Here is a 21,316-nt window from a genome sequence, read left to right on the forward strand (position 1 = left end):
TTGTGTTTATGAATGAATATAGGCTCATAACGTTTTTCTGTTGCAAGGGAATACTTTCATCTGTGTTTCATAAAAGGTGAACTGAACCACAGAGATATTGAACAACATCAGGTAAGAGAACATCAGCAAGTTTTGAATTATGTCTTTGGAGGAGGTGCAATTTACCAGCTTTACTCACCTTACTTATGCAGTTGTGGTTAGAATGCAGCTGAGACGTTTCAATCACTTCTGTGCTACAGGAGCACTAGATTTGATCATACCCTTGGCATACAAATGCACCAACAGGAGAGAAGTTGCAAAATTCATGTCAGAAGGAAGCAAGTTAAGGAAATTTGTGATTTATATGGATAAAACTGGAAAAAAAAAGTGTTTACATTGTGTCCTAAAGTTCTTGAAATTTAATCTGTGGTCCTGAGAAACCGTGCTAATTTCAGAGTTGGGCAAAGGGCAAGATATTGTGAAGACCAACAATGACAAATCCCAAATCTTTTTGTGTCAACTGTCTTGCTGTTTCAACACCCTCTACCCTTACACACACACACATGCACACATAATTACCCACACTCATTTAATAATAAAGCTTAAAAATAAACTTTATTTTAAAATAGATATTTATTGAACCTACCCAAAAGCACAGCCTTTCTATTTTGCCTTTCAAGAAAATAAAAAAGCAATCAAAAGAGTGAGCAGGAAATAATTATTTTTATTTTAACATGAAATCAGAGAAAAACTCCAAACTTATTTTGGGGATTTGCTGCTACTTTTTGGTTATTTTTTTAAAAAAAAAAAGGAAGTTTAAGACAGCGGTTGATATTCCAAAACAGTGTTCAATATCCTGATTTTACATGAAGTTTCCTAAGAAAATATTTGGTCAATATAAACTCTTTACTAATAAACCTTAGAAAAAAGCAAACTTTAAAGAAATGACAGATATTACAGAAAATTTTGATTCAAATAGTGTAGCAACGACTTTGAACTTCTTTGTAATGGCTGGTAACTACATAAGTTCATTTTGCACTTAGTATTCCTGCAGTAACCCTAAATTCCTCAGGGCTCACTTCAGCAACTGCATATTTATGCTAACTTTTAATTAAATATTAAAAATAGACAGATGTTGTAAAGAATTGAAAGGGAAATTTTAGGGTTTGAAATTATTCATCTATCATGAGTGCTGCCAGAATTTTCATCTTGAGAGGTGAAATGGTGAAACAGTAATTCATACAAGAGAAATGTGATAAGAGGGCACTGAAACACTTCCAGTGAGATTATTCAAGGCATGTAAAAGGCCCTGGGTTTCAGCCACAAATCCCACTCATTTGCCTTGGAATAGGTGCAACTGTTCGTATAAATGACCTCGATGTTCTGTAATCACTGGGGAGTTTTCAACGATAATGTGTTCAAATACCAACTACTAATTATTATTTGCAATCATTAAACTAAATCAAAGTTGATAGAAATGACCACTACTTCAATTTGCAAGTCTTATTCTCCTTAAATTGTTCTAGGATGTTAAGGATGGTAATTGCTTCAAAGTCCTTTGTATGTGTGTATGCAGAAGGTATGGTAGGAAGAGATAGCATCAGTTTTGGGGAGTAAACCCTTAGAGGAACAAGGAGTTGCTCGGGGAGATTAGTCCAGCAGAGCAAAGACAGTCTGTGCTCATTATATGTCTTAAATAGGTGCTCTTTCCCGATTGAACTCCAATGGCAAAACCCAACAATCAGTAGGACTGTTACCCTTGCTCCCTCTCTGGTGAAGTGTCGAGTCCATCACATAAAAATTTTTACGTATTTTATAAAAACCTGTGTGTAAAGCCCATGTGCCTTCTTCCTGGCATGTCAATCTACTGTTAGTCTACACTCCTGGTACCACACATGTCACATAACAATTTGTTCTTCACTGAGTAAAAAATCAGTCAATGGTCTTTTTCTGAGTACAGAGCAACCTCTGGAAAAGTGAAAACGAAAAAAAAAAAAAAGCCGTATCAAAATCAGAATTCAAACTAAGTTAAGATGGAAGCTCAGGCATAACTCAGTTGTTCGAAGAAGGTTTTGGCTTCAAAAGGTGGAGATTTGGCATTACTGCTGATGATACATGAAAGACATGAACTTCGAGGCATGCAGATATCCAGGAAGGTAATAGTTTTCGTTGTGGTCTTTTCCACACAAACGTTCACCGGCCTAGTGACATTTGTTTAGCAAAAGCAAAGCAAGTCCTGGCACATAATAATGCCATTTCGACTTAGATTACATCACACGATAGACTAGGTTCAAAATTCCTTTCCAAACCTCCCAGGACAGTAATATTTAGACCCTAATATTATCAAGCAAAAATAAACCAATCCTAAAAATACTGCAATAACATTAAAAATCTACTCTAAACCAAAAAGCCACACGGGAAATAGAAATTTTAAAAATAGAATCAAATGTAAAATATTACCTTTCAAATTGATTCATTATTTACTCTAGGGATGGTAGTATTTTGACCCTCTAGCTCTATATTTATGTTATTAACCAGACCTGGATCATGGCAATTATATTACATTTTAAGACAAGAGAAAACAAAAAAGGAAAAAAAGAAAAAGAGGCTTTCACATGGGAAATTCAATTTACTTTTTGGTTCTCTTGCCGCCAGAGACCATTTGGAGCAGGTCCTGTGATAAATGCACCACCCAATGCCATTGCAAATTGCTGGGTTAATGAAGAGAGTTCAAGTAGGGAAATGAGAGGCGAGAGTAGCAAGGTGATGATCGTCTGTAAATTACTTGCTGCAGGGCGTACGATGTTAAAGCTCAGGGAGTGAAATACACCATTTTTTCTTGAATGATAAGCAGAGGATTTACTTCACTTTCATTACTATATTTCACCAAAACCTCCCTGTCAAACTAATTCTTTTTTGTGTATCCAGCAGTGTAAGGTTATGGCAGAGGAATTCCATGTGCAAAGAAAGGAGTGAAATACAAGTAGACCACAAAGAAAACATATGAAGCTTTTTAGATAAGAAAATACTTTTCTAAATAATGAAAGTGCAGTTTTTAAAATGTTTGATACTGCTTATAGAAAAAAAACCTCTGACAATTTTCTTTAGTAAATTCTTGCATATTGTACCTTCACACTTCCCATCCTAGTAGTTACTTAGAACTGGGGGAGGGAATCACTTTTCCCATAATACACTGTCTATAGGGAATGGTTTACTTCCCTTTCCCACATAAATTTCAAAATTATAAACTTCATAAGGTAATTTAATAATTTTTTTGTAGATTCATTATTCCCTTTATCTTTACATTGCAGAGTTCTTTTAAGTGCACCAATATCTTTACAAGTGCACCAGTTTGAAACTAGTGAGATATAACCTTCATTTCTTCATTTTCTTTTTGGGGGGGTTGTTTGTTTATAGTTGGTTTTGTTACTGTTTTTAATAGGTGGTAGCTCTATCAAGCAAAAAAAATACTAAAGACTGTTCCCTCGCCTCCTCTAAATAGCTAGCATTAAGTTAGCTGCTGTCTTATAGCCTCAACTTTCAGATATTTTCATGCATGAATGGAGTTACTTTTGTGAGTGGCATTACCCTCATGTTCATGGGATTAGGATTTTCTCTAATATTGCTCTCTTTGACTCTTCCAGGGAGCCAGGCTCTTCTGCATGAAGAAGGATGCAGGATTTCCACATGAAGTTTCAGAGTGAGAAGAATCTGGTTATGGCATCTATCTGTTGCCTGTTTAGGAGCCACAGTGTGTGTCCTGATCCCTTGTGACTCTTCTTGCAAAAAACAAAAAAAAAAAGGAAGAATTTAGACATTACAGCGATTTTTCTTTTACCATTCCGTTTTCTGAACCAATGTAACAATGCCGGTTTGAACAGTGAAGCAGAAAGAAAAAAGCGAATATAGTATATAAACAGACATAAGCTTCTCTAGCACTTTCTAAAATTGCAGCTTTGATGCTCACTACCTTATAGAAATAATTTTATGTTGTCAGTTTTTCTAAGTAGTGTCATATGTGAATTTTGTGTCTTAGTTGTTCCCAAGAATGTTGAAGTACTTTTTTAATTTGTATGTTTAAATGATGAAAAGGGGGAAACTAACAATTCCTCAAACCAAGAAAAGCAGAGCACACCTTTAAACAATCTTAAGGAAAATTCCTCTGTTCTAAGAGGAAAAGAAGAAATCCTTCTGACATCTTGCATTTTCTTGAGTTAACACACAGTAAATTGTTCATCATATAAGTTGACTTTTCACGTCCACTGTGAAGGTGCTTCTAGCAGGGGATAAGGACATGAAAGCCATGATAGGCTGACGCTGGTACATACTGATAGCTGTATTAGCTAAAACCCAATAGACAAAGAAAAGCCCTACACGTTAATTAAAACGCGCAGACCCCGTGCACAGGACCTTGACACCACAGTGAGGCTTCTTTAGCAAATAGCAGGGAGTCCTTGATCCTGTGAAGCCTGATAAGAATGCAGGCAGCCATCGTCATCACAGTTAGCAAGTCTTTTCAGGAACAGAAGGGCACTCTTCTGCGCTCCTGATGTCATTGCTAATGCAGGCTAAAATATCCGCTGAGTTACTTGCGGTCCTATGGAAAAGATGGGAAATGAAACATCATGATTTTTGAAAATTGGTGTAGAAGGTTAGAAAGGGCTGACGATTTTGTTAAAAAACAGGAAGCAAAAGTAGAGGTGAGTTCAGAAACTTGTGCCAAATCTTCCCCACTTCACAGATGATGCAACAGCTTCAGCTTGTATGGCCAAGCAAGCACCAGGTGGTACCTGATCAGAAAAACTTTTCACCTCGTGCTTCTGTTTTGAGATGTGAGGGCAGCTTCAGGCTCAAGAAGCTGCTAAAGAACAACTGCTTGTGTTTCACACACGGGTCCAAAATGCCATTCTCAGAAACCCCCTGGTCAGTGCCTATTGCCTTGGTACATGTGACAGCAGTACTGGTTATCACCACCTATAAATTCTCTTCTTCCCCTCACATGGGGAGAAGACAATTTCTAAAATTCTAATTTTTTTATTCTAAGTTTCCAGAGGAAAAAAGAAAATGGCAGTAATACAGATGTCTCCCGCAGGCTGTTCTCAGTGCTATTACCGTAGGTAATATTTGCCATTGGACTATGAAAGGATCTATGCTGAAACGTATTGCCCTGCTTCAGAGAGAGCTACTTAATTTCATTTTTCCTAACATTTCCCCCAGCTCCCTTGGAGAGCGTAAAGAACTGATACTTTTGCACCCGAAGTAAGATGCCTGTTACCAGCTGCAGCTGCAGACGTATGCGCAGCGCCTGCTCCCTAGATGCATATGGCATTTGTCTCTCTTCACTATCTGGAAGCATCTTCCAAAACATTTCTGAAAAGACACACTAGTAAAGAGAGCTGGTGTGTCTTTCCTCTTAGCCCAGAATGGATCTAATTGCGAGCTGTAGCCATCTGTTCAGACACCAGAGTTTGCATGCCTTTTCCAGACTTGGTACTCAGAAAACTGGATCAAAGAAAGTAACTCCTTCTATGTTTTTAGAGAAAATATGAAAGGTCAGGTCCTTGAATGAGTGCCTCTACAAGCTTTAATCTCTGATTAAGCACAGGAACAACAAAAGCCTGAAGGCAATTGTAGTTCTTACTGAAAGATTAATTAAAACTTATCAGAATGCTGCTTAATTTAGACTTTGACCTTTTGAATGTGCTAACAAGTCAGAATAACTGTGTAGAATCTTTGCAAGAGACAACCACAACGAACTGTAAAGCATTGAGCTTAAATTGGTGGCCTATCAGTCTGCAGGTAAAGTGGGTACCTTATTTGCTCAGCAAATTTTCTGCAATAACTTCTGATTTTTGGCTGTAGCCTTTAAGCAAGGACTGCTGCCAAAATGGAGAAACTGGTTTACTGGGGACTTTTACCGTATGTCCAAAGTATTTTAGTGGTAGTCATTGGGAACATGATAAACATTTGAGGTGTGTAAAATGTGGCGGGGGGGGGGGGGAGGTTCTCAGAAATAGTAACAAGTTTACTATTGACACATGCAATTCCACTCTCTAGGCTACTATTGTTACTCTCATCATCACTATTTTTCTTATTGCTCTTAGTTCCTAGCACTGCAGATTCTGTGGCATGGTGAGGCACAGGGAGTGGACCAAGGGCAGCTGCCTGCTCTGTCCGTGTGTCCAGGGGGTCTTTGCTGCTTTCTTCATGGTCTGAGAGATGGCTGTGGTGAGAGACACAGAACATCGTGTATGATGGAAATCCTTAAGCCAGCACTCAGCTGTCTATTCATGTTATTCATGGCTGAGTATGTCTGAGTGAATTCACCTGCCTAAAACAATGACAGACTCTTTGTGGAGATCCCTTCACATCAAAGTGTTAAATGGATTTAAATTCCTTCTACCCCCACCCCCATACCCAGCTGCCCCTGACACTGACCACCATTATGATGGAAAGTTATAATTCCTACCGAAGTGGCACTTACTTCTCCTCGCAGAAGAGTGGATGTGACCTGGGAGAAATTAGAGTGGGGCAGGTGGGGTCTGAGGCTGTTGGGGGTGGGTGGCAGAGAGCTTCTCAGGGGTGTGAGGACAGGCTCTACTAGCCAGCAACAGTCCCATTAAAGACCAGCCTATCACTAGTTACTTTAGGTTTTACCAGTTGCCAAAACTTTTCTACAATAGGAACAATGACATTTGACCCATCACAGTAGGGGAGAGACTCTGAAAAACAAGTGCAGTCTCCTGAGCCCTACAGTGACCCCTTTAGATGAAGATCTGAGGCACATGCAGCACATTGGTTATATAATTCCTGTTTATTGTGGCAATTGTAAAAGAAGCAGAGATTTAGGGGATTTTTAGTGGGTAGTTTTCACATTAAATTCACTGTGAAGTTTGAAAGGCTTGGATAAATCATATCAGGAGTTTGTAGATTTGTCCAAAGTTTGAAACTTATCCTTTGATGGAAAGAAAATGGAGAACACTTCAATTTTCCCACTTCTATTAGTGAATAATTCTAATTTGTCTGGCCTACCAGAAATTTAAGAATGAGATCTGATGATTATATGTGTGTGTCCATACAAACATATAAATATGAAAAAGAAAAATACATACATATGCAGAGACATGCATAAAAAGTTAGTTTATATTTACTTAAGTACAATATACTAAAATACAAAAATGCTGACTTTTTATATCCAAACAGAGTGATGTTGCAAAATTTGATTCATGGGCAACTATGGTGAGCTTCTTTCAGATGCTCTTCAATTTAAAAAAAAGTCTTCTAAATGCATGAACTTATCTACCTTTGTGTGTGACAAAGAGGGCTCTTCTTTGTTAAACATTTACAGTGTTAAGCTACTAATGCGAGAATTAAGCAAAGAAAAAAACCCAACATTCCGATTACTAAACTTGCTAATTTACTTAATGGTTTTACTAGGTTAATTTGATTTCGTTAATCTCTCTAGAATTAATTTTTCTATCCACGTACCCTTGAGAATTTTCCTTGCAAAGGAAGAAAAAAAGCCTAAGAGCTTTAGTACTCTGAAATTTTTGTTTCACATTAAAACAAATTTCAGAGTCTCTAGAGGGAACATTACCTCCAGCTACTTACTCCATATGCACTTGCAAAGAAAAATATGGCAGTATTTAAAATGCAACATTCTAGTGAATATCTGAGATTTACATATGAATACTCAGATATTTTCTCTCCTAAGCACCATAAAATCTCATCAGTCATTTCTAAAACGTTCTGAGTGCTGCTGTTTGCTGCTCTTTCAAAACTGTGAACACTGTCTTTAAGGACCCTCCATCACTGCCTGTTCAGCTGAAGTATTTTCTGGGAGGGCTGAAAGGAAGTAGTTTAGAGCAATAAAGAACTTGAAACAAATCATTCTTGTTTCTGCTTAATTTAAGCGATTTAAATGGAAGGTATTTTTGTTTGTTCAGGTCCCACAAAAAGACTCCTCTTGACTGGGTGCAGGCTGGACACAAGTCTGAAGGACTGAGCCTTCAGCTGAAAGCCTGTCTCCCTGCTGTGTCAACCCCGCTCCCACCGCCTGGGCAGCTTCCCTAAGGAGCGACAGACAGAAACAGACCCGTGGTCCTTGAGCCGCAGAACAGTTTGTGTATAGAGCGTCAGATAATTGGCAGATCCAAACCTGACTGTGGTAGGAGAATTGCAGGAGACCTCCACGTCCGTCTTCCCCGCAGCCGCGCTAATGGCAGGGCTACAAAACCGGAGGGCACGTTTCCTGGAAGCTGAATGAAAGGTGCAAAAATCCCCACTTCTCTGCACCTTGACATGACCTTACTGCGTCCAAAAACTGGCATATTGTTCAGTATTGAAAGATCAATGCTTCCAGTAGAAGAAAAAAAAAAAAAAAATCATGTACTTGTTATTCTATTTTTATAATTTAGCTTTAATTGTTGCCTATTTCAGCCTGTGAAAAGATAAACTTGAAGCTGTTTTCATAGTGTTTGTGTAAAGCTTTTGTTGTTAAAGGTTACTGGCTCATTTTTTGGGGGGTTTTGGTGTTGAATTTTTGATTTTTTCCCCAGAGGAAACTTTTCTTTAGAGTCAGGTTTTTAAAGTTTTCATCTTAAATATTTATTTGGGTTTTAGGTCTATATTTCACCTTTCTAGTGACTTTTGACATGTGCAAAGAAATTTTTATTTCAAAACTAATTCTAACATTTAGCATATTCTGTTTCTTAGAAAATGAAAAGCATCATATACCTGTCAGAATTTTTAAATTGCATTTTCAAAATGTGAATCATGTAAAAACCCACCTTGTTTAACTAGGCAATTCAGAATAGAGAGATTCTGAGCTACCAGAACCTTCTTCCAAAAACAAAAATAACACTATTGATTTTCTTTCCTTGAACATTTTTATCTTGTGGTCTCTTCTCAGTAACACTTATTTTATTTCTTCAGAGCTGGAAAATTCACAAAAGAAGTACTAACACCTTAAGATAAAGACGTCTTTATTAGTGTGCACACTCAGAGGCTTTTCAGTTCTGGTAAGTAACTAAACTATCAAATTTTTTACTTTGTACTTTAAAGAGTTTCATTTGAAACTAAAACTGTGGCAGGAAGAATCACAAAATTAAATCTCATTTCCACTTTTCATATTTTTTCCTTCTAGGGAAGTCTTGGTTTATTGCAGAGCCAGATTTATACCTATGCCCATCACAACAGAGCTAGCACATGATTGATGTCAAATGCTAAAATATATGCCCTATGACAGTTTATTATCATTTATTTATTAAGTCTGATGTCTTCAAATCTAGCACCAATTGAATGAAAACCTGATCTTCCCATAAATCTTAGGAATGTGCCCTTGTGACACATAGTTAGTATGTAGTATTTATGGTATTAATATTTATCTAGAGCACACACAACATCCTTGGGCCCTGGTTGTTTCATTAATTCTCAACATATTCCATGATAGATCTCTTTACTCCCAAAAACAGGTTTTGTTTGGGTTTGAGGTTTGTTGTTTTGATGGGTTTTTTCCCTTTTTTTCCCAGAAAAGAGTCGACGGAATAATAAGATGCCCTAATAATCCCAGCACAGATAGTTCAAGGTACCTTATACGGCACCATACCTCACAATAGACTTCTACACACAATAGAGCTCCGTGTTTGACAGCCTCATAGTCAGTGAGGGAGGTGTATGAAAAACAACATATGTTCATACTCAGGAGGGAATGCTGCATAAGCAATGGTTTCTCTTCCAAAAGTCTTCCCCACATGGGGAACTTTAGTCACATAACTGCTCTTGTACAGACCACCAGCAGCACAGGTATAGCCTACAGCTGGGAAAATGGATTCAGGCACAGCTCTATCGAGCACAGCAACAGTCATTTTATTCCTAATGTGGACTGCAGAAATCTTGTTTAAAAACATGTTAGATGATCATTATGGAGCTGATGTAAAAGAATGAGGTCACAAACGTCTTAACCAACATGTTCTTCAAATATTGTCTGCTTCCCCATAGGGCTTAAGAGTTTTTGTCTTTTCCTTCATGAAGGGAACTGATTCAGAAATTGATTCCTTCGTCTTCAACCTAGCCTAATGTAGGATAGGAAAATTCTGTGTTTGCGTGGGACAAGTTCTGTTTTAAGCTAGATTTTCAGACATAACGTATACAGTTGCAGACAATTAACTTTGCCAACAGTTTCTGGCTCTACACTCCCCATCCCCAGCCACATGAACATGTAGCAGTATTCCCAGCCTTAGTGATCTAACAACTGATTTACAATGCTCTGGACTTAAAAAAAAAACAGCACCCCATAAGGCATCCCGTAAAACCCCAGCTGTCCATCCATGTCTTACCTTGTTATAAGATAGCAATCACTGATATGTACTTAATATAACAGCAGAAAGTTGCTTTAATCCTTTTTTCACCCTTTTTTTCCCATTGTTTCTAGTAAGGTTTAAGTTCTTAAAGGGTTATATTTTATGTATATTTTTTCTTATCCTTGTGCAAATAAGGCAAAATGTGAAAGGAACTAGAACACTTAATTCTCTACCTAGGGTTCATTAGAAGTAAATGTGGGAAGAGCAGTTCAATGAAGTCCAGTTTCTGATATTTTCTCTCATCGCAAACAGAGAATCAGAACTACCAGAGAGAAAAAATGCTATTTAACTCAATCAGAATTAAATTCATTTCCACACTATACTTAATACATTATTCCATCATGGAAGTGATCATTAGTTTTTATTAGACAACAGAAGGGGATGAGACAGAAGTGCACAAGATTAGGGAAGTGTTAGTCAAAAGACAGCAAATAATGTAGTTTGACTTTTCTCATGAAACCTGTTCATTACAACTGGTATTCCTTAACATTTCTGTTACTAAGGCCAGTTTTCTTATTCTTTCAAAGGACACCTATTTTTTATTCATTACCTTACTTTTAGTTATAGTGAAATGAGGGGCATTTTTCAATGTCTATTGTTCTTAATTTTTTTCTCTCTATACTTCTCTTTGGACTGCAAGAAAAGGCAAATTTCACTATAACAGTCATAATCAAAGGCTTATGTCCTCAGCTGGAAACCTATTCTCCTTTTTGCTCAGAGAAGCATTTGTCCCATTTTGTCTGTGCAGCTTATCCTTCTGCTGCACAAGGTTAGACAAATAGCAGGCTCAGATCTGGGTTTGGACCACAGGTACATCTCTGTGTGTCTTGCCAACGACCCAGACTTCTGCTTGCTCCTGCACTCTCCAGCAGAGAATGTTACCATAATGTTTGGCCACAAAGGTATCCCAACGCTCCTCGTTTGCTCAGTGAGCCTGGAACAGACACACTAATAAATTAATCTTGGTAAAATTACAGGCTTTAGAAGACACCAAACAGCCCTGCTCAGAGTGTTGTCTGCTGAGACAGCATCAGGGACACAGTCTGATGCTGGTTAGGAAGGCAGTGCTGGCAGCTGCACACAAGATCATGGTGCTGCTGATGCGTGTAGAGAGTGCCCATCTCCTGGACAGACATGGGAACAGCTGCCTAGCAGCCACAAAATCCTGAATGGGGACCAAGTCCTTCTGCCTGATTTAGGCTCTTCTCTCAATGTTGCAAAAATATGGATTTGTAAGAGAGCACACATTGGAGTTCTCATTAGAAAAGCTATTGAGATAACATCTCTTACCTGACACATAAGGAACCACAGAAATTTAAACAAAAAAATTAGTCTCACCACAGGACAAAATCTGGGTCACTTTCTTCTGTGAAAAGGGGTCATAAACTAACAGGATTTTGGTTTCTTGGTGTCCTTTATGAACACTTAAAACAACCTGTGAAAGTTATTTGAGAAGCCACCCTTAGGAGTGAGGTCTCCTATCAAATTTTTATTGTGCAGTTGACAGCTGCCAAGTGTTGCAGACATCACATTTCAAACCCTCGTCCTTTGAAATGTCCATCTATCCTGTACCAGGATATACTAACTCTCTGTGTTTCTCTTTATGTATCTGCATGCCTGATTTCAGGATGTACTTGCACATTGTTGCAGTGAAGGTCAAGCAGGATACTGATTTTATGATAGGTCTAAAGCCATAGCCCAGCCTCACAAAATTTCCCTGTTCAAAACTCCGTGTCCTTCAGCAGAACTTTTGCAAAACAGACAGTTGTAGGTTTAGACCCCAGTAAATGGTACTGTCTTTATTATTTATACTATATCTGCACTGTTGGACACTGCGATAGCCAGAATGAACAGATGCTCAGGAAATTATTCAGTGGCAGATGACTGACCTTGTCATCTCATAGAAGGTTTTGAAACACTGCTTATATTTCTTTTTTATATAATTACAGAAAACTATTTCATGTTTGCTCATGCTTGCTGAGAATAAGGAGGGCAATAAATCTGGATTACAGAGGAACATGAGTACAGCTTACAGCAACACTGTGGTTTAAATGAAATGTCTTATCATTTGACTAGAAATTACATTATTGTAACACTTTGGAGGCTTGAGTGAGCAATTAGAGAAGTAATATATCTGCAGCACTACAGAAACACAAGTACTTACAGAAAACTAAAACAAAAAAATAGAACAATTTTCCTGAAAATCTTGTCCTGGAAGTATTGCATGTATTTTCAATCACCTCATAAAATCTGCTGTTTCTTATGGTTGAACTGAGTTCCAAGGATCACCTTATATGATATATCAAGTTGGACTAGCTGAGAGAATTATCTCAGCTTTAAGCAAGGACAAGAAATTACAGTGGACAGAAATCGCAAAAATCTCTTCAGAGAAATGGCAATAGCCTATGTTACTGGTATGCAGTTTTTTGACACCCATCTTTGTCTTTGTGGACATATGACAATGGGTTACTTCTCAATCACAGAATTCACTATTTTTATACCAATTATCTTCGACTGTTAGTCTTTAAGTCATTCATCATTTTTCTGTTCTTCTGTCAAGCTTTGGTGATTCCATCAAGGAATATATAAAGAGTTTTGGGAATTAGATCGTTAATTACATGAGAATAATTTAAAAATTGAAACTAATAACAGTAATATTTCATATATAAAGAGCTAAAAATTATTCACATAAACTGTTTGGATCTCTTCCTAAAAAACTGGCAACACAGCTGGCCACTTTTTCATAGTTATTATTTCTGTTTGAAAATTAGCACATTCTGAGATCGTGATGAGTGACTACGAAATGTGAAGGTTGCCAGCTGTAGTGAGACCAAAGATCTCTTTCCCTGCCTGTAAATTGCCACCATAAATGTACTGTCGCAAACCATAATGCTATAAGACATGTGTTGGCATTTCTCTGGTCAAGAAATTATGTAACCTCATATTGGTTTTCAACACCTGCACTATTTACAAGCATTTGAGTCCTTGCCGGCTCAGTCCCTGAGGACAGCAATGCAGTCTTATGATCTGTTAACCATGAGGATTCATTTCTGTTGTCATGTTTTGCTATAATTAAAACTGCCTGTTCAGTCATTTATAGTAAGCCTGAAAATCCGACTCAAAACAGAGGAGCTGGGAACACAGACTTTCCAAGCCATGCATGGGCTACTCAGGGTATATAAATAAAACAGTCCCTTCATTTTTTCCACTTTCATAGTTTTGTTTTCTTCTGTCTCTGTGTCCCATTCTCTTCTATCCCCACTGTTCAGATAACTTCCAGCATGTATGGCTTTCTAACCTTGTTTCTAAACCCTAGAAACTCCTCTTCTAAAGAAAGAAAAGGAGGATGAGTATCTCCTGCCTGTGGTAGGAAGTGATACAGGATTTGGACTGGTCCAGGAAATCCATAAGAGATAGTTTCCCATTTTTAAAACATTCAGACCAAATTCATTCCCATGTTCACATAGTGCATTGAATGTGGATTGAACAATGAATTTCAACTATAAAAAAATATATTGTTGGATCCACCTACTTCTAGAGTTTTAGGGCTGGGTCTTTAAGAAGCCCTTGTTTGCTCAGGAGAGGTCTGGTGGAGATTTATTTACAAGGAAAACCAAAAAAAAAAGTAGAAAAGATTAATTGCAGATTTATGGACATCAGACAAATAAAAAAACTGTCACAAAACAAATGCAAAATGTGCAGATTTTGTCTGGAATTCATTCAGGTGCCATAAGGAATATTTAACAGGTTAAGTGAATGTCTTTCACTGGGTTATTTGAAATAAGATCATTAAGACTACCTAAAGATAAAGGAGAACAAAAAAAAGGAGAGTAAGAACATAAGAACACACTAAGAAAAAACTACAGAAGACGCCAGTAACTTCTCATGGTATGTCTGTAGAAGATATAGAGTGATAATAACATATTGGTTCTTCCATGCCCTGACTTTCATTGGTAGAACAGAATAAGGTTGCTCTTAAAATACATGCCCATTCTCTAAAATATGCATTGAGAGAAGTGAAGACAGTCAGATATTATGGTGAAAGGGTTTGTGGTTTTGTTCTCTCTAAAACAGATTATCAACATCTAATTATGACAATGCAGAAAATAGTAGACTGAATGCGGTTAAAAGATAAAAGAAGAAATAGAGATAAATGTTGTTACTCACTGGTGACAGAGCCACATTAGCCTTTTTGACAGGGCTGCTGAGATTCTATGGCAAAAGCAGAATGTTAAAGATTTCTGATGTTTCTTGATTTGTCCTTCATTAGAAACATTACAACAACATATTTTATCCCAATATTTGTTCATGCCCAAGAGTGGCTAAGAGAAAGAACATTTACATGAAAAAGGAGATATAACTCAGTAAAAGTTTCTGTCTCAATCTCCAGTATAAGTACAGGATAAGGCAGGTTGACTGAAGCTATTTAATAAATGGATTCCCGGATCAGCTACAGAGGTGCTCTGAACAAATCACTTTACTCCTCAAAACCTCATTCTTCCCATCTATACAATGACAACATTAATACTCACATTGCAAATAAAATTCTGCTAGGGTCTGTAAGTAAAAAGCTCTGTATGTAAGCAGAGCATTCCTCATGCTTTCACTACTGAGATGTCACCCTTGTTATCTCCAGATTTCTGAAAAAGAAGTCAGATCTCTTCTTGTACTACCTCAGCAGTGTTAGGTTATCTCTTTTTTTAGCTTTATTGCTTGAGTTATGAAAGTAAAGGGCAAGTTTTGACTTGATGTACAGTACTGTGCTTTCCAGGTCATCTGGTTCCGTGCGCTCAACATTCTTTCAACACTGACAATTTCATAGGATGGTCATGGGGAATCTGTTCACATTCAGCTTGCAAATTATTAAGCAATCTAGTAATCACAGTCCTAGCAATGGAATAAAATGACAATGAGAGTTATGTCAATGCCTGGTTTTCCCAGTTAAAACTGAAAATTACTGTTTTTCAATAAAATAAATACATATGCCATAAATACAAGCTCACAAACAAGCACAGGTCCAGTACTTTTCCAATAGAAGCAAAAGGTGATTTTACTTTATTTTTCTCCCCTGCTTGAGAATTCCTTATTTATAGGCTTCAGAAACTGACATCCAAGACCTTACAGGAAATATTTCAAGACATAACTTGACTGAAAGAAACACAAGAGTTGAGAAATTGCATGGTGCTCTGTATTTTACTACTGAAGAAGTTGAAAACTGAAAAGGGAAAAATATCTCTTTCACTGTAAACAAATTACGTATTTTCTACATAATGCTTAGAACAAACTTTCATTTGCATCTGCTTAGACATGAGAGATGTCTCTCTGTCATACACTTTTCACTGACAATGCAGTTATCTTTGATTTATGCTGTTTTCATAAAGATTAAAATTTGACCCTTTTCTTGTATTTGTTTATAAGACATGAAAAATGACATGTTTTTGTAAGTAATTAATAACCGAGAGATCAAACTAATAATAAAAAGCTTGTAAATTAAAATGTCAAGGAGACTAATGCAATATTTGATAAATGACTATGTTGTTTCTGAGGATTACATTTTAATGTCATGGTAATAGCTTGATTATAAAGGACAATTACTGCATTTAAAGTAGGCTGGGCAGAACATAACCAGACTCATATCTAATTTTAAGTTAACCTGGATGTAACATCTCCACAGAAATACATTTCTTACCCAACCAAAATGGAACTTAATTATTAGAATGTGGGATTTTATTTTCCTCTTTTCCACCGATATAACTACTAACATCATTTCCTTTGATTTTTTTAATGCATTTGTTTTCTTTTTTCTCACTGTGCTTCCCAATATACCTGTAACCTTTCCCTTCTAGAACAGCTTAAAAATTACTTGACCACCTCCATGGAAATTAGTTAGAAAAATTAACAGTCATTGCCACCTGATGAGCTCTTTTCTGCAAAACAGGAGTGCCTAAAGTCCACATCCCTGCCTGCAACTTTGCCTGCATATTCCAAAGATGTAGGAAAGAATTAAAAGCTAGATGAATAAAGAAAAGACCAGAAGTTAGAATGATCTGTTTTGTGAGAAACATATTTTCTAAAAAAACTCTTCTACACAATTATTTCTTCTCTTTGTGGCAATATTTTTTTCCCTACAACAAAAATTTAAGGAAACGGTTTCTTTTAAAAGCCATAGGGTACCCAAAACAAAACACTGGATTTAAGACCCAGGAGCAATTTCATGAGACTGGTAAAGTTGAATCAATTTTCACTCATCTGCTGGCAGACTGAAGGCATCTCATTGGACTGTCTGTTCGGGGTCCGGGATCCTGGAGTTCCCCAAGTCTAAGCTCAACACTGATTTTTATTTCTATAGTTACCAAAATATTCTTATTTCTCAAAAAAATCCTTACTTTTCCAAATCATCTGTCCTATACTCATGAAGACATAATTTCTTACTAGCAATTTGTGCCATGAAAGAGAATCAGTGGATGGTAACACTTAAATATCTTTAGACAACATTATCACTAGACAACATCTGTACTTTTGGGAAGCATGTCCCACTGTGTGATTTCTTCTTTATTATCAGCCTTTAGGCTATCACTCAATTTAAACTAAAGGTACTTTGGCAACACAATGCTCACCACCTTTTGTGGTCACTGTGCACAAACCCCAGTGTAGTAAATGCTCTTGCCCATAGCCTTTTCCCCACCCAGAAACATCCATCACCGCGATGGACATTTGTTGTTTCTAAATGTTTGTGAACAGTTTTATTTCTGCACCCTTCAGATGATGTTTTTCTCATTTAAAAAATACTTGTCACTTTTACCATTTCATTCAGATTCCTGGAGTTAAGTATTTTCTAAAATAAATCATAACTGGGACAAAAGACAAATATTTGAATAGAGAAACATGGCATGTAGTTCATCAGTGTAATCAGAGAGAGCAAATGAGAGCATTAGTGAAAGGTAGACTTATGTCCCCATTCATGTCTGAGATAGCACAGGATAAAACTAGTGTGTTTTGGCTGCAGTGAGCTGTGACGTTCCTCTTGCCAGCCTGGCACCTAAGTTTCTCAGGAGATCTCTCCCCAAACCTTCCACCAAAACATTCATGTGAGCAGGGACATACTTTTCAGACTCTTTAAACCTCTGAGGTGCAATGGATGCAAAGTTCAGGAAATTCCTTCAGCATTGCATCTAGCAGAGCAGACAAGGTAGCTGCTAACATGCGGGAGGTGATGAGTAGCTGAGGTGGGATGGTGGTGGCCACTGCCTCAGCCTGTGCAGCTGCACCCAGGCGCAAAGTGGTGAATGGAAGTGGTGCATGTTCATAACGGGGTGTCAGAAAAACATCTGACATTGATGGATAATGTTAAATAAAATCAGAAAGGAGCACTACAGTAAAAATGAAGCCTAAGAGCCCACCCAGTAAACACCAAACAAATGCTGAGAGAATTTTAGGCCAGAGTAGAACTAGTCTGTAATAGAGACATAAGCCTGTTAAAGACTCTGAAATGCACAGACTGAACTTCAGGGTCTCACCACCAACTGTTTTCCCTTAACGCTATTTTTTTATTATGCACTACTAGTTACAGTAGAAATTGACTTAGACTGCCTTTTGCACATTAAGCGACATTGTGGCTCTTCATTTTTGCAGCAGACTAAAATAGCAAGTAGAAAAAGTTACCAGAGATCATGGGTGACTTTTCTGTGTACTTAAACTAGTGTTTCTGGCACATTCTCCCGCAAATTATCCATGCTGTGTCTCCCTTTCTGGTGCATACAGAGAACATTTGAATAGACCCTACCATTAGCACCATTGTCTGCAGACACAGAAAGAAAGAACCTACTAAGAACCCTTAAATCCCCATGGGTTGTTTATCTGTCTAGTTGAAGATTATCCTGATTTTCAAGCTTAAGGAAGCTTGACCCTTCTGATTAAAGTCAGACAACTAAAGACAAAACAGCACAGCATAGGTGAAAGTGTGGAAGACCAAGATTCAGCAAGTGAACACTACAGAGAAGAAATTTCCTGAATATGTAGTTGGTGGCTGCATTTAATGAGTAGGAAAGATAGAAGAAAAATGCTGAGACAGTAAGAAAGTTTTCCGAGAGCATACAAAAACTGCAGTACCATCTACACTTCATTATCACCTCCCACATTGTTGTGTTTCATGCACCTTGCATCCATAACCCAGCCCTTGCATGAGGGAGCCTACATCATGCACTACAGGCCCTGGAAGCCAGCAGCAGCTCTATGCCAGTGAAAATCAGAAACCAGTCTTCATTTCCTCCTTCCCTTCATGCTTGAAAGTAATGTGCAATAGACAAAACACAAACAGTCTTGATAAGGAAATGTAAGTTGAACAAAAATCTGAGACTAGGCCACCTCCTCTTCTGGTAGTTAAGTGTATATGACCAAGCAGAATAGGAGGAAATAAATACATGTTTTGTCGCCTGTTAGACTATATGGAGGTCACTGTAGCTAAATGCCCACTGAAATCTTCAATGGACTAAAACAAATTAATTCTCTTCCTTTTAATGAAGGACAAGTTTTGGTTACCTAATGCAAACAAGCATTTTACTGACAGCATCAACATGGCAAGAGGAGTCTATCTGTGTAAAATTCACTATAAACCGTTTCGTGTAATTAGAAATAACTTAGAAATAAGTTAAGGCAGAGAAACTTACGATTATTCAAGTACTCCCTGAATCATCCCATCAATTATTGTTTTCCAATCATGGCAACAATTTGTCAAGAGTCATTCCTGTCATATTACAGTAGGAAGGGTAACTGGCACCCTCATGCCAGTCATGTGTTGCTCATCTGCATCAAATCAGCCACAGAGCTAATCTCCAGATGCTTCCCTAGCCTCAAGGTCTCCCCTCTCTGACAATGTTCCCACATTGCAAAACAATCCATGTGCTCTTGTCATGAGCTCAAACAGTACAAGGAAATTGGCTTGGCTTTAGGAATCTACTTTTAGATGCCAGTTTAGACAAAGGTATCTACACAACTTAGAACATGCAATATCTGAATACACATACTGCTAGGGCAGTATTTCGTGTCCAGCTGTCCTTCACCTTGATGTGCTTGACAGTAATACAGTATTCCATCAGTCCCTTAGTGACTGCAGCTATTAGTAGCACAGATTCTGCATCAACAACATAGCATGTAGGGCTGCTACACTCATATTTTTGAGCATTTTTTCACAAAATTCTGCAGAGACTGGTGAGACCCCATGCGTAGGTAAGACAGTCTTTTCTTCCATACTCTTGCCTGGTTTTAACTATGATATTCCATCATTTTTTATATGCCTTTATTGCTTTCACCCATGGAGTTGAATCCATGGTAGTTGTTACGTAGAAAAAAATTGAGGCTGCCCTATGACAGAGGTATGGTCTGGGAGCCAAGTGTGACCACAGAATAGGGTGAGAGAGAAGGCCGGATATGAGATTTTGAAGGACAGGCCTCAGGAGCCAGATTCCTGGGCCTAAGATAAAGCAGGGAGCTTGGGCAGAGATGTGGGTCCCAGGTGAGACAGGGAAGGTCTCCAGGGGCCTGTTGAGGTCCTCAGGCTCTGATAGTAATGCAGTAAGGAAACACTCTGAAATACAGAGTGGTGGCCTATAAACACCACAGTTCAAGGCCACATGCTGCAATTGCTCACATAAAGCAAAGAAAAGCTCCATATAAAAGGCTATTTCTGCACCAACTGGCAAAAAAATACAAGGTGGTGGAAGGGTAGCAAAGTGAATTACTGTAATACAACATCCAAAAAACAGTCATTTGTAACAAAGGCTGTGTCAGCACAAGACAACATTACCTGAAACCTATAGATCTAAATCATTACAAATGAGCAGAAGCAACCGTCGGAGCCCTACAGCGAGAGGTATGCTGTAGACTTGCCAAATTCTTCGGTGAAGCTGTCAAGTTAGGCTGTAAAACTTCAAACATATAGTGGTGTCTCTGTGCTTTATAACGTTGAAATAATTTACTCAAAATATTGATTTGTCAGACAACTCTATAGAGAAAATCTGTGCTACTTCTAAAGTCACATAACATAGTTTCAATTGACTCGGTACTACCAGAATGCTGGAGTAGACTATACTGTTGATCTCTATATATTATCAGACTGATACTACAGTGATCAGCCTTGCTTCCCATGTCTCAGTCACTTTATTTACACATTGTTGTAGCCTTGTCCTCTGTTTCTTATGCTTTCTTTCCACTAGGCACCGCTGACACCGCAGTGGAATTGTGTGTGAGTTCTCCGAGATGTTGAATTAAGGCATTTTCAGCACAATAATACAAGCAGCATTTCGAGATCTGTTTTATGTCTGGGCTGTAGTGAAATTCAGATTTTCCAAAACAAATTCCAAGTAACTTCCTTGCCATGAAAAAGTATATGCCTTAGGATACCTAGTAGTCAAAATGTGAGCAGTATATTCAATAGTCTCAGAAAGGGCAAAATGTACGTCTGAGACATACAGGAGATCAAACAAGCATGCTGTTGGCACTGCCTCTCAGGCCCGGAGTTCTGCATTACTTGTATGAAGAGGAGCAGCTCCAAGATGAGAAACTGTAAGAGTGTGACACCATCAGCAGCAGCTTGGGCATTTGTCTAGGATCCAGGACAGCTATCAGTCAGAGCAGTCTGTCCTGGAACAGTGATTTACCAACTTCACGTTACATTTCGTGGCTAACCTCCACTAACAGTAGCAATGCTGAGCTTTTACTGATTGGTTAGTGGAAAAATTAATTCAGCTGTTCATCTGAAGTAATTATGGATTCTATAAGGATACTTAATGATATGTTACAATCTCCCTCTCCCTTCCCTTCTCACCATGTACTAACCACATCCAGCAGACAATAAATAGCCTGTTACTCTTTATGTTAGGAGATAAGGTGGACTTCATTGCCTCTTTTTTACTATCTTCTTCTCATCTCTACAGAGGAACGAGCCCTTATGTCTTATGATCTCACCCAGGTTTATCTAT

At 37.9% G+C, this 21,316-nt stretch overlaps 1 long non-coding RNA gene across 1 annotated transcript in view; it reads right to left on the reverse strand.

The window, feature by feature from the left end:
* Positions 1 to 683: 683 nt before the first annotated feature.
* LOC121667105 overlaps positions 684 to 21,316 on the reverse strand; it is a 74,104-nt gene continuing 53,471 nt past the window's right edge. Inside the window, exon 3 of the long non-coding RNA XR_006016910.1 lies at positions 684 to 4,576. This is a non-coding gene — a long non-coding RNA (uncharacterized LOC121667105). The remainder of the gene's footprint in view (positions 4,577 to 21,316) is intronic.

The sequence above is a fragment of the Corvus kubaryi genome, unplaced genomic scaffold (assembly GCF_017639235.1).
Source record: "Corvus kubaryi isolate FWS band 111438036 unplaced genomic scaffold, C.kubaryi_AGA036_p1.0 37357, whole genome shotgun sequence".
Classification (NCBI taxonomy): domain Eukaryota; kingdom Metazoa; phylum Chordata; class Aves; order Passeriformes; family Corvidae; genus Corvus; species Corvus kubaryi.